The sequence below is a fragment of the Aythya fuligula genome, chromosome 24 (genome assembly GCF_009819795.1).
Source record: "Aythya fuligula isolate bAytFul2 chromosome 24, bAytFul2.pri, whole genome shotgun sequence".
In the NCBI taxonomy this organism is placed as follows: domain Eukaryota; kingdom Metazoa; phylum Chordata; class Aves; order Anseriformes; family Anatidae; genus Aythya; species Aythya fuligula.
In genome coordinates this window covers 6,615,346-6,629,175 of record NC_045582.1, presented here as the reverse complement: position 1 = coordinate 6,629,175, position 13,830 = coordinate 6,615,346, and the positions used below count along the sequence as shown (strand labels likewise).

Below are 13,830 nucleotides of genomic sequence, written 5' to 3'. Positions count from 1 at the left end.
CATGTCAAAAGCCAAAAAGTTGGTTTTACTGCCTTTATTCCTTCTGCTACGAGGTCCCGAGTAACCTCACCAAGAACTACATCAGGGAGGCTCAGTACTATATCAGCAGGCTTAAGGAGGACTTCCCACCCCAGATATGCTACTTGGGGGGCCCTGAAGTGGGAAGACTTGAAAAAGCAGGCAGAAGCAGCAGGGCTGCCTGGAGACTGTGGCAGCAAGCACCTGCCATCCTGGAGGCAGCAGGGTTGCTCCCTCGGTGTGTTGCTGGAAGGGTGCTGCAGGGTGTTTGCGGTGGGAAATAAACCCCATTCTCTGGATGTTTGAAGAGAGAAGAGGCAGTCCTTGCTTTCCCCATCTGCAAAATGTGAGACAGCAATGTAGAAAATGTGTGATTAGTAGAAATTGACTTCTCTTTAATCTTTCATGGGAAAATGCAGGAATGCCTTGGAGGTGCCTATTAATGGCATACTAAAGCAATATATAATGAGTCATGCAACAGGTGTGCTGCTTCAGCCACACTACCAGGGCTCCCCTGTGATTCAGCTCATCAGAACTTATTTAAAACAGCATCTCCTATTATGCAAGTAGTTATTTTTTCCCCCACTGGGTATGTGCAATGTTGCTGTGGTACAAAGGGTTGGCAGAAAGGCTGCCCTACACTAAAAGACTGGGGGTAAAACATCAGGAGATGAAAGTCCCATTCTATTAAAATGGAAAACATACAAACAAACAAAAAACCTCAGTCCTGTCACTGTACTTATAAAATCACAGAATTTCAGAATCACAGAATTGCTAGGTTGGAAGAGACCTCAAGATCATCGAGTCCAACCTCTGACCTAACGCTAACAGTCCCCACTAAACCATTTCCCTAAGCTCTACATCTAAACGTCTTTTAAAGACCTCCAGGGATGGTGACTCTACCACTTCCCTAGGCAGCCTGTTCCAATGCCTAACAACCCTTTCGGTAAAGAAGTTCTTCCTAACATCCAGCCTAAACCTACCCTGGCGCAACTTAAGCCCATTCCCCCTCGTCCTATCACCAGACACATGGGAGAATAGACCAACCCCCACCTCTCTACAGCCTCCTTTAAGGTATCTGTAAAGAGCAATAAGGTCGCCCCTGAGCCTCCTTTTCTCCGGGCTGAACAAGCCCAGCTCCCTCAGCCGCTCCTCATAGGACTTGTTCTCCAGGCCCCTCACCAGCTTCGTTGCCCTTCTCTGGACTCGCTCAAGCATCTCCATGTCCTTCTTGGAGTGAGGGGCCCAAAACTGAACACAGTACTTGAGGTGCGGCCTCACCAGAGCCGAGTACAGGGGGACGATCACCTCCCTAGCCCTGCTGGCCACACTGCTTCTTATGCAAGCCAGGATGCTGTTGGCCTTCTTGGCCACCTGAGCACACTGCTGGCTCGTATTCAGCCGACTATCCACCATCACTCCCATGTCCTTCTCCGCCAGGCAGCTCTCCAACCACTCATCTCCCAGCCTGTAGCTCTGCTTGGGGTTATTGCGCCCCAGGTGGAGGACCCGTCACTTGGCCTTGTTAAACTTCATGCAGTTGACCTCAGCCCATTGGTGCAGCCTATCCAGATCCTCCTGCAGAGCTTTCCTACCCTCAAGCAGATCGACACACGCACCTAGCTTGGTGTCATCTGCAAACTTACTAAGGGTGCACTCAATGCCCTCGTCCAGATCATCGATGAAGATATTAAAGAGGACTGGCCCCAGCACCGAGCCCTGGGGAGCACCACTAGTGACTGGCCTCCAACTGGATTTGACTCCATTCACCATGACTCTTTGGGCCCGGCTATCCAGCCAGTTTCTAACCCAATGAAGCGTGCACCAGTCCAAGTCAAGAGCATCCAGTTTCTTGAGGAGAATGCTGTGGGAGACGGTGTAAAAAGCCTTGCTGAAGTCAAGGTAGACCACAGCCACAGCCTTTCCCTCATCCACCCAGCGCATCACTTTGTCATAGAAGGAGATCAGGTTCGTCAAGCAGGACCTGCCTTTCATAAAGCCATGCTGACTGGGCCTGATCGCCTGCTTGCCCTGCAAGTGCTGCGTGATGACTCTCAAGAGGATCTGCTCCATGAGCTTCCCTGGTACTGAGGTCAAACTGACAGGCCTGTAGTTTCCCGGGTCTGCCCTCCCGCCCTTCTTGTAGATGGGCGTCACGTTTGCTAGCCGCCAGTCAACTGGGACCTCCCCAGATAGCCAGGACTGCTGATAAAGGATGGATAGTGGCTTGGCTTATAGGTCTAACACACTTTGTATCATATTGAAAGCATAAATTCTGTTTAATCCCACTGCCAGAATTACTCTTATCTATATGCCCTAAGCATGCCAGGAATAGCAAACTTGTGTTCATCCTCTGATTTCAGCTTTTTTTGAATTAGCGACTTGTTTGCAGATTCTCTTCTGGAGTACTCGTGTATATTTGCTAAATAATATGGACAAACTTCAGCTTTGGTGGTGAGTTATCAGCATGACAGCTATCTTTGCCAGCAAAAAAAGGCTGGAAATTTACACTTCAGATTATATGGTTGCCAGCTCCAATGATTTTATTATGTATCTTGCAAAACTTAATGTTTTGCTTAAAGCTTCAGCTCTTCTGATTAAATGTGAACTTGAGCTCTGATGTTATTACAAAGGATGGCTCTGGGCTCTGAGTTGTAGAGGAAAGGTTGCAAGTGTGTCTGAAAAGGCTGAAAAGCCAGCCAGTAAATGAAAGGTACTCATGTTCTTTCATTTAAATCTCCTTACTTTAAAGCAAAACCTCATTATTTTGTGGATAAGTAACTAGCTTGGTTAAGGCACGGCCTCTAGAGGGACAGAGAGCTTGGTACCTACCTAGATATGTGCAGACATACATTTGTTCATGTGCACCTACAAATGTTTGAACATATTGAGCTATTAACAGGAGATGGGTAGGGCTAGCAGGCTGCTTTACCACAACATCCTCAGAACATGTCAAATCCTCTGCTGGTTCTTCAGCCTTCACGTGAGAACTTCTCTTCTTTCTGCACCTTGCAAAATGCTTGATGAGTCTCTGCAGAGCTGACATCAGTTCTCCAAGCAAAAGCCTCATTGCAATGTTTGGCTCTGGATGTCATAATCTTTAAATGATGCAAAAGCTGATGTTCATCCTTACACATGTTACTTTCTCAGGGCTCTCTTCTCACTCTGTATCACAAATGTGAAGAGCCAGACAGAGCAGCTATTTAGTGAAATAAAATGCAGACACCTGCAAACCCCACTACATCCAACCTCTTCTAAAGCACTGCAGCCCTCTCTCAATCATCTGTGATGCTATTTAGGGAAACTTTGAGGACTGTGTGAGATGGGAGGATAAGTAACAATTTGTGCTTTAATACAGAGTAGTAATCACTGGATGTCATCTGAATGTGCCTTGTATGTCAGCAAAGCGAGGCTCCCCTGCCCTATCCTTCCCTAAGCTGCCTCCTCAGCCCCTCTGAGTGAGCCTTAGCAAGCAGCAAAAATGTGTAAGTGCTGTGTTTTTGATGTGTCACATCGATCACTGGTTCAATCAGGAGAGATTGTGTAGATGCTGACAAGATGTTTTGTCTGTGAAACTATTTAGACTGATTTAAAGTGCCAGAACTTGGGCTTCCAGGATGCATGACTGCCTGGAAACTGTTGTTATGGCAAGTACGGGCAGCCAGTGGTGCCTGTCAGAAGTGATGAGTGTTGGGAACCAGTGGGTTTGGGGAGGTCCTTTCCCGATACCAAATTCAGTGGGGTCCAAGGCTGTGGTAAAGGCAGTATGTGGGAGGGATGTTGCCTTCCCCATCTGAATCCAAATATGGTACCCCAGGTAGGGATACATCAGGGTATTTTCTTGAAGACTTTCATGCAAAAGAGGCACAATAATGCACTCAGGCCAGGCCCCAAATCCTTCAGACTTTCCCCAGTGATCGGACTGAATGGCAAGTGAAGTTGAGCTGCCTGCATAGGTATAGGACTGGCTGAGGGGAGGGATCTTCAACCAGTGGCTAGATCAAGAGCTGGAGAACCATGGAAGTGGGTCCTGGGTTCTGCCTCTTGGAGCTGGGGACTCTTTGCAGTCCAAGCTTCCAGCACTTGTGTCCTGTGATAGATTTTTGTATTTAGCTGCCGCTTTAACCTGTTGCAAAGCAAATTCCAAGCTGGAGAAGGGGAGAGCCCCTAATCTGGTGGGTGAATAAACAAAAAGATTATCCAAAGGGGAGAATTTGTCAGGAGGCAATTAGCTGTTTGAGTCTCTTCCACTGAAAGGAAGAGTAGATATTTTTAAAAGCAGCTGGGTTTCCATAGAAACCCCAGGAAATGGTCCTGTAATCATATGGGGGAAGGGTGGGATTTTATTCCATCCAAATGGCTGCCAAGAAGTTAAATGCCGAAGGTGATGCAAAACCCCCAAAGCACAGCTGATCTGGGATTGTGTGTGTGTGCATGGGTGGCTGGGGGTGCTTTTCTTTTATTTATCCTTTTGCTGCTGCATTCAAATTGTTGCATTTTTATTTGAGGGTTTTAGATGGTTTCATTGTCCAGTTCCCTTCCCAAAAACAATTAATCCACATATTCTCTGCTGTGCCTGGTGAAAGAGCCCATCTGCACATGGGAGTCCAGCCTGCAGCCCAGGTTAGGGTAGGTGGTCCCTCGTCACCTCCTCAGGTCACCTGCTTATTCCTGCCGCAGTTTAACCCATTGTAACTGCAGTGATGTTTCAGATATGTTCCTGGAAAGCAGTGAGCAGCTCTGCATACTCAGCTGGCTAAGTAGATGGGAAAGGTGGGATGGGGAGGGAGCAAGCAGACCATTAGAGAGCTCTGACAGCCCAGAAGATATGCAGAGCTGAAGGGTTTTCCTCCATGCAGCATGCTCCAGGTGATGTTGTTCCTTGCATGGTGTCCTAGTGCTATTTTGTGGGCAAAAGTGAGTTCAGTCTATGCAATCCTCCTTCACTCATTCTCGGAACTGGGTAGAGTCAGGAAACATCCTACAGCTGCTGGGTGAAAGTTTCCAGGTCTGTTAGCTCCCAAGATGTGGAGAACCACTACTCACTTACTTGCCCCTGAGCACATCAGGATGTCTGTGCAGGATCAGATCTTGGCACTACCTAGATCATCTGTCACTGACAAGTTCTAGTCCTCCCGTTTGTGTTTTTGACCCATTAATTCTGATACACATTTCCTTTTCCAGCCACTGTCACCTGTATTTGTTAGGTCACCAGCATGGGCAGCACCTGTACAGTTGCAAGCAATGGGCTTTTTGAGGTAGAGCACAAGAAGTAGGTGATCATACACTCACGCCCTGGCCTGTCACCCACTAACCCACCAGCTCGTGGTTGAGCTATCACCAGACTGTTGATCATTTCCAACAAAGAATTTGCTGAAGTTCACCTCCACATTTTCCTGCACTGACAGCCAGCCCCAGGCTTCAATGAGCACAACCATAAACTTTCCAGGGCACACTGTGCTTTTGCAAGAGAGCATGCTCTGCTTTCATCTCCAGTTCTAAGCATTTTAAGCTGCGATTACCAGAAAATTTTGATGCTTAGCACATCCAGGAATGTAAATCAAAGCATTTGCTCAGCCAGGCTGAGAGCCATAATTACAGAGAAGGAAGCTCAGTGTTTTCCACCAACCCCAGCTGCATGGAGGGGAGCTGATTTCCAAACACGTCTGGGAAACTTCATTATCAGAGATGAAAGGATATGAGGATGGTGCACAGAGGGGATGGGTCTTAAGTTTGGCTGCCCAGTAAGGGAGATCTAGATGGTATTTAATGATAATTTCTCTTAGATATTTGTCCACTGGTTCTATGCCCCTCACAACTTTTTCAAGCTGACTTTGGCAAGTAGAATTGAAGGAAGTTTCAGCAATTCCATGATTTCAAGCTTAAAAATCTCAAAACTCAGTAAGATTACTGTATTCAAGAAAGTATTTTGGAAGTACACTATTTAATGCTTTTTTTTTTTTTTTTTGCTTTTTTTTTTTTTTTAATGCAATTTATGACATAATAAAAGAACATTCCAGTTTGGGGTAAAATTGATGCAGAATATTTATCTTAGTGAAATATTCTACAAGAGTCACTGTAGCCTTTTCCCCATACTACATTAAATGAAATATCTAAACTGACAAACTGCCTAGGAAAGTGTTGATTGCAGAAATGAATATATCTTCCCTGATGGCAAAAACCTTCACTCCTGATAGGAGCAGTAGAAATATTTGGTCTCCATTGCCAGAACAATAATCTGAAGATTGCCAGGAGTCTTTGCATCTTGGTGTTTCTCCTGTGTTTAAGAGATGAGGTTACCGAAGGCTATCTTTGTGCTTTTACGAGTCTTTGTAGTTTCATTATCATAGAATCATAGAATCATAGAATATCCTGAGTTGGAAGGGACCCTTAAGGATCATCAAGTCCAACTCTTGACACCGCACAGGTCTACCCAAAAGTTCAGACCATGTGACTAAGTGCACAGTCCAATCTCTTCTTAAATTCAGACAGGCTCGGTGCAGTGACCACTTCCCTGGGGAGCCTGTTCCAGTGTGCAACCACCCTCTCTGTGAAGAACCCCCTCCTGACATCCAGCCTAAATTTCCCCTGCCTCAGCTTAACCCCGTTCCCGCGGGTCCTGTCACTAGTGTTAATGGAGAAAAGGTCTCCTGCCTCTCGACACCCCCTTACGAGGAAGTTGTAGACTGTGATGAGGTCTCCCCTCAGCCTCCTCTTCTCCAGGCTGAACAGGCCCAGTGACCTCAGCCGTTCCTCGTACGTCTTCCCCTCAAGGCCTTTCACCATCTTCGTAGCCCTCCTCTGGACACTTTCCAACAGTTTCATGTCCTTTTTATACTGTGGTGCCCAGAACTGCACACAGTACTCGAGGTGAGGCCGCACCAGCGCAGAGTAGAGCGGGACAATCACCTCCCTTGACCTACTAGCGATGCCGTGCTTGATGCACCCCAGGACACGATTGGCCCTCCTGGCTGCCAGGGCACACTGCTGGCTCATATTCAACTTGCTGTCTACCACGACCCGCAGATCCCTCTCTTCTAGGCTGCTCTCCAGCGTCTCATCGCCCAGTCTGTACATGCAGCCAGGGTTTCCCCGTCCCAGGTGCAGGACCCGGCACTTGCTCTTATTGAACTTTATGCGGTTGGTGATCGCCCAGCTCTCCAACCTATCCAGATCCCTCTGTAAGGCCTTTACGCCCTCATTTGAGTCCACAACTCCTCCAAGTTTGGTGTCATCAGCAAACTTGCTCAAAATACCCTCTATTCCTACATCCAGATCGTTTATAAAAATATTGAAAAGTACCAGCCCTAAAATGGAGCCTTGAGGGACCCCACTGGTGACCGCCCGCCAGCCTGACGCAGCCCCATTTACCATAACCCTTTGGGCCCTGCCCGTTAGCCAATTGCTCACCCATCGTATGATGTTTTTATTTAGCTGTATGGTGGACATTTTGTCCAGTAGGATCCTAGGGGAAACCATGTCAAAAGCCTTGCTGAAGTCCAAAAAAATCACATCAGCTGGTTTCCCTTGGTCCACCATACGGGTGATCTTATCATAAAAGGAAATCAGGTTAGTTAGGCAGGACCTACCCTTCACAAACCCATGCTGGCTGGGACCAATGACTGCTTTGTCCCCCAGGTGCGCCTCAATAAGTTCGAGAACCAACTTCTCCATGATTTTACCAGGCACTGACGTGAGACTGACAGGCCTGTAATTGCTAGGGTCTTCTTTCTGACCCTTCTTGAAAATCGGCACAACATTTGCCAGCTTCCAGTCTACCGGGACCTCTCCAAATTCCCAGGATCGTTGAAAAATAATTGAGAGAGGTTCCGCGATGACGTCCACCAGCTCTTTCAGCACCCGGGGATGAATCCCATCCGGACCCATGGACTTGTAGGGATCCAGGTGGAGTAGCAAATCCCGCACACGTTCAGGGTCAGTTGGGAGTTTGTCATCCCCACCGTCCCGGTCCTCCAGCTCAGGGCACCCTGGGTCCCGAAGCCCATCATCGGCATTGAAGACAGAGGCAAAGAAGGCGTTAAGCGTCTCTGCTTTGCCTATGTCATCGTCTGTGAGGAGACCTTCCCTATCAAGGAGCGGCCCTATGTATTCTTTAGTTCTCCTTTTTCCATTCACATATCTAAAAAAACCCTTTTTATTTTCTCTCACAGACACAGCCAGCTTCAACTCTAGCTGTGCTTTGGCCACACGAACTTTCTCCCTACAAACACGAACAGCATCCCTGTATTCTTTCCATGACGCCTGGCCCTCCTTCCAGTAGCGAAACACTCTCTGTTTCCGCCTAATCTCCATTAGAACGTTCCTGGTGATCTCATTAGGTCAAGAGAGATCAAAAAACCCCTACCTAACAACAGCAACAAAAAAAACTTGCCTGGGTGCCTTGAAACCCCTGGTATCTATTAGCTAACCAACGATTTTAAGTCCCAATAGAGTTGTTAAATGTGCATATAGTTCCTCTATAGGTCTGCAAATGTGTGCTGCAGCCTTAGAAAAGAACTGCTCTCCCTTAGTTAAACCACAAGAATAAGGAGTCTTTCTAGAATCAAAGAAAGACAATTAAGAACAGATACGCACACTGTTGTGACTTCTGAAGAACAAATGTATTCTAGGATCAGTGATCACAGAATTACAAAATCACAGAATCATCTAGGTTGGAAGAGACCTTAAAGATCACCTAGTCCAACCTCTGACCTAACACTAACCAGTCCTCCACTAAACCATCACAGAATCACAGAATCACAGAATTTCTAGGTTGGAAGAGACCTCAAGATCATTGAGTCCAACCTCTGACCTAACACTAACAGACCTCCACTAAACCATATCACTAAGCTCTACATCTGAATGTCTTTTAAAGACCTCCAGGGATGGTGACTCCACCACTTCCCTGGGCAAGCTGTTCCAATGCCTAACAACCCTTCCGGTAAAGTTCTTCCTAATATCCAACCTAAACCTACCCTGGCACAACTTAAGCCCGTTCCCCCTTGTCCTGTCACCAGGCACGTGGGAGAACAGACCAACCCCCACCTTGCTACAGCCTCCTGTAAGGTACTTGTAGAGAGCAATAGCATCACCCCTGAGCCTCCTTTTCTCCAGGCTAAACAAACACAGCTCCCTCAACCGCTCCTCATAGGACTTGTTCTCCAGGCCCCTCACCAGCTTCGTCACCCTTCTCTGCACCTGCTCAAGCACCTCGATGTCCTTCTTGTAGCGAGGGGCCCAAAACTGAACACAGTACTTGAGGTGCGGCCTCACCAGAGCCGAGTACAGGGGGACAATCACCTCCCTAGCCCTGCTGGCCACACTGCTTCTTATGCAAGCCAGGATGCTGTTGGCCTTCTTGGCCACCTGAGCACACTGCTGGCTCATATTCAGCCGACTATCCACCATCACTCCCATGTCCTTCTCCGCCAGGCAGCTTTCCAACCAATCTGTAGCTCTACTTGGGGTTATTGCGCCCCAGGTGGAGGACCCGTCACTTGGCCTTGTTGAACTTCATGCAGTTGACCTCAGCCCACCGGTGCAGCCTATCCAGATCCTCCTGCAGAGCTTTCCTACCCTCAAGCAGATCGACACACGCACCTAGCTTGGTGTCATCTGCAAACTTACTAAGGGTGCACTCAATGCCCTCGTCCAGATCATCGATGAAGATATTAAAGAGGACTGGCCCCAGCACCGAGCCCTGGGGAGCACCACTAGTGACTGGCCTCCAACTGGATTTGACTCCATTCACCATGACTCTTTGGGCCCGGCTATCCAGCCAGTTTCTAACCCAACGAAGCGTGCGCCAGTCCAAGCCAAGAGCAGCCAGTTTCTTGAGGAGAATGCTGTGGGAAAGGGTGTCAAAGGCCTTGCTGAAGTCAAGGTAGACCACAGCCACAGCCTTTCCCTCATCCACCAAGTGCATCACTTTGTCATAGAAGGAGATCAGGTTCGTCAAGCAGTACCTGTCTTTCATGAACCCATGCTGACTGGGCCTGATCGCCTGCTTGCCCTGCAAGTGCTGTGTGATGAGGATCTGCTCCATGAGCTTCCCTGGTACTGAGGTTCAAACTGACAGGCCTGTAGTTTCCAGGGTCTGCCCTCCCGCCCTTCTTGTAGATGGGCGTCACGTTTGCTAGCCGCCAGCCAACTGGGACCTCCCCAGTTCACCAGGATTGCTGATAAATTATGGTAAGCGGCTTGGCCAGCTCCTCTGCCAGTTCTCTCAGTACCCTCGGGTGGATCCCATCCGGCCCCATCGACTTGTGCACATCCAAGTGCTGTAGCAGGTCGCCAACCATTTCCTCATGGATAGTGAGGGCCACATTCTGCTCCTCATCCCCTTCCACCAGTTCAGGGTACTGGGTATCCAGAGAACAACCGGTATTGCTGCTAAATACTGAGGCGAAGACGGCATTAAGCACCTCCGCCTTTTCCTCATCTTTTGTAACAAGGTTTCCCCTCACATCCAGTAAAGGATCGAGATTCTCCTTAGTCCTCCATTTTGCGTTGATGTATTTTTAAAAAGATTTTTTGTTATCTTTAACGGCAGTAGCCAGACTGAGCTCCAGATGAGCTTTGGCCTTCCTAATTTTGTCCCTGCACTGCCTCACAACATCCTTATAGTCCTCCCTAGTGGCCTGCCCTTTTTTCCAAAGATTATATACCCTCTTTTTTCTCCTAAGATCAAGCTGCAACTCTCTGTTGAGCCAGGCTGATCTTCTTCCACGCCGGCTTGTCTTTGGGTGCATGGGGACAGACCACTCCTGCGCCATTAAGATTTCCTTCTTGAAGAGCGCCCAGCCTTCCTGGACCCCTCTGCTCTTCAGAACCACCTCCCAAGGGACTCTACCAACCAGTGTCCTGAGTAGCTCAAAGTCAGCCCTCTGGAAGTCCAATACAACGGTTTTACTGGTCCCCTTCCTGGCCTCGCCAAGAATAGAGAACTCCACCATTTCATGGTCACTCTGCCCAAGACAGCTTCCAACCACTACATCTCCCACCAGTCCTTCTCTGTTTGTGAAGAGAAGGTCTAGCGGGGCACCACCCCTGGTAGGCTCACTAACCAGCTGCATCAGGAAACTATCTTCCGTGCTCTCCAGAAACCTCCTAGACTTCTTTCTCTGGGCTGTGTTGTGCTTCCAGGATATGTCAGGGAAGTAGAAGTCCCCATGAGAACAAGCACCAATGATTTTGCAACTTCTGTCAGCTGCCTGTAGAACTCCTCACCTGTTTCCTCATCCTGGTTTGGCAGTCTATAATAGACCCCTACCAGGATGCTAGCCTTGTTGGCCTTCCCACCGATCCTAATCCAAAGGGGCTCAACCTTGTCATTCCCAGCCTCGAGTTCTACATCGAAAGATTCTCTAATATAGAGAGCCACACCACCACCCCTTCTGTGCTGCCTGTCCCTTCTGAAGAGCTTATAGCCAGGCATTGCAGCACTCCAGTCATGAGAGTGGTCCCACCACGTCTCCGTGATGGCAACCAAGTCGTAGCCTGCCTGCTGCACGATGGCTTCCAGCTCCTCCTGTTTGTTACCCATGCTGCGTGCATTGGTGTAGATGCACTTCAGCTGGGCCATTGCCTTATCCCCCGGCCTTGCCATTGTTCCCCCTGGCACAGCTCCAACAAGCCTTGTTTCAGCCCCATCCCCTTCTTACCTAGTTTAAAGCCCTCTCAATGAGCCCTGCCAGCTTCTGGCCCAGGATCCATTTTCCCCTTAGAGATAGGGACCTGTCTGCGGCCATCAGGCCAGGTGCCGAGTGAAGCGTCCCATGATCAAAAAAAAACAAGATTTCTGTGCTGGCACCAGCCTCTGAGCCCTGTGTTTATCAGGTGGGCTTTTCATGTCCTCTCAGTACCCCTCCCTGCCACCATAGGGATGGACGAAAACACCACCTGTACTCCCGCTCCCTCCACTAATCGCCCCAGTCCCCTAAAGTCTCTTTTGATAGCCTTGAGGCTTCTCTCTTCAATGTCATCACTGCCCACCAGGACTATCAAAAGAGGATAATAGTCAGAGGGGCGAACCACGTTTGGAAGCTTCCTGGCAATGTCCCTGACCCTGGCCCCAGGGAGGCAGCAGACTTCCCTACGGGTGGGGTCAGGCCGACAAAGAGGGCCCTCTGTTCCCCTGAGAAGAGAGTCTCCCATAACAATCACTCTTCTTTCTTTCTTGGTGGAGGCAGTCCTGAGGCGTGGAGTCATCTTCCTCGCCATAGGCATCCTCCTGGGTAGGCTTTTTACCTCATCCTCACCCACCGGTCTCTCAAGATCCAGGGCCTCAAACCTGTTGCGTAAGGGCACCTGGGAAGGCGGGGCCGGAAGGGGAGGGCATCGCCTGTGATGTCGACCATAACGCTAAGCTCTACATCTAAACATCTTTTAAAGACCTCCAGGGATGGTGACTCAACCACTTCCCTGGGCAGCCTATTCCAATTCCTCACAACCCTTTTGGTAAAGAAGTTCTTCCTAAGATCCAACCTAAACCTCCCATGGTGCACCTTTAGCCCATTCCCCCTCATCCTATCACCGGGCACATGGGAGAATAGACCAACCCCCACCTCTCTACAGCCTCCTTTAAGGTATCTGTAGAGAGTGATAAGGTCGCCCCTGAGCCTCCTTTTCTCCAGGCTAAACAAACACAGCTCCCTCAGCCGCTCCTTGTAGGACTTGTTCTCCAGACCCCTCACCAGCTTCCTTGCCTTTCTCTGGACTCGCTCGAGGACCTCGATGTCCTTCTTGGAGTGAGGGGCCCAAAACTGAACACAGTACTTGAGGTGCAGCCTCACCAGAGGCGAGTACAGGTGGACAATCACTTCTCTAGCCCTGCCAGCCACACTGTTTCTTATATGAGCCAGGATGCTGTTGGCCTTCTTGGCCACCTGAGCACACTGCTGGCTCATATTCAGCCGACTATCACAGAATCACAGAATTTCTAGGTTGGAAGAGACCTCAAGGTCATCGAGTCCAACCTCCAACCTAACGCTAACAGCCCTCCACTAAACCATATCCGTAAGCTGTACATCTAAACGTCTTTTGACGTTTAGATCAACCAATACTCCCATGTCCTTCTCTGTCAGGCAGCTTTCTAACTACACTTCTCCCATCCTGTAGCACTGCTTGGGGTTGTTGTGCCCCAGGTACTTGTGTACCTGGCACCTGGCCTTGTTGAGCTTCATACAGTTGGCCTCAGCCCAACAGTCCAGCAATAAGGGATTGGAATAGCAATATTTGTCAAGGTTAGGTAATTCCCAAGTTCCTAGAAATGCTTCAGCTGATGCTTAGATGTAAATAACTAGTCTGCAGGCAAACCTAACTGGTGAAGACCTTGAGGTCTCTTCCAACCTAGAAAATTCTGTGATTCTGTGATAATATGGAAAATTCGTATTTCTTCTAGAATCAGACAAAGCACTCCTCATGCTTCTACTGTTTGCTAATAGTGCTGTTTCCAGTCAGGTCTGGCAGTCCTTTCAGGCTGTAGTGGAAAATATCATCAGCCCTAAAATTAGCATAATCTTTATTGCTTTAAATTTGTTGCAAGACCAATCCATTTTTGCTGTTACTCTTTAGCATCACGAAGGCAAGAGCAGGGCAGAGATTGATAATGCACTGTGCTGTACTTGAACCTAATAATTCAGTTTTCTGCCTTAGTGAAGTACAAGAGGAATATTTTGAAAAATAATTATAGTCAAGTTACCTTGGTCTAGGAGGTCAGGACTAAATATGTAAAGTGGAACTGCCCAGAAAAGGAAAAACCCATTGGCTTTACATGACTGATGATAGAGCATAAGTGTGTTGTACCTGAGA

General features: G+C 48.4%; 1 protein-coding gene across 2 annotated transcripts in view; it reads left to right on the top strand.

The window, feature by feature from the left end:
* LOC116498519 (acid-sensing ion channel 2) overlaps positions 1–13,830 on the top strand; it is a 565,809-nt gene that overhangs the window by 50,479 nt on the left and 501,500 nt on the right. The window lies entirely within an intron of this gene.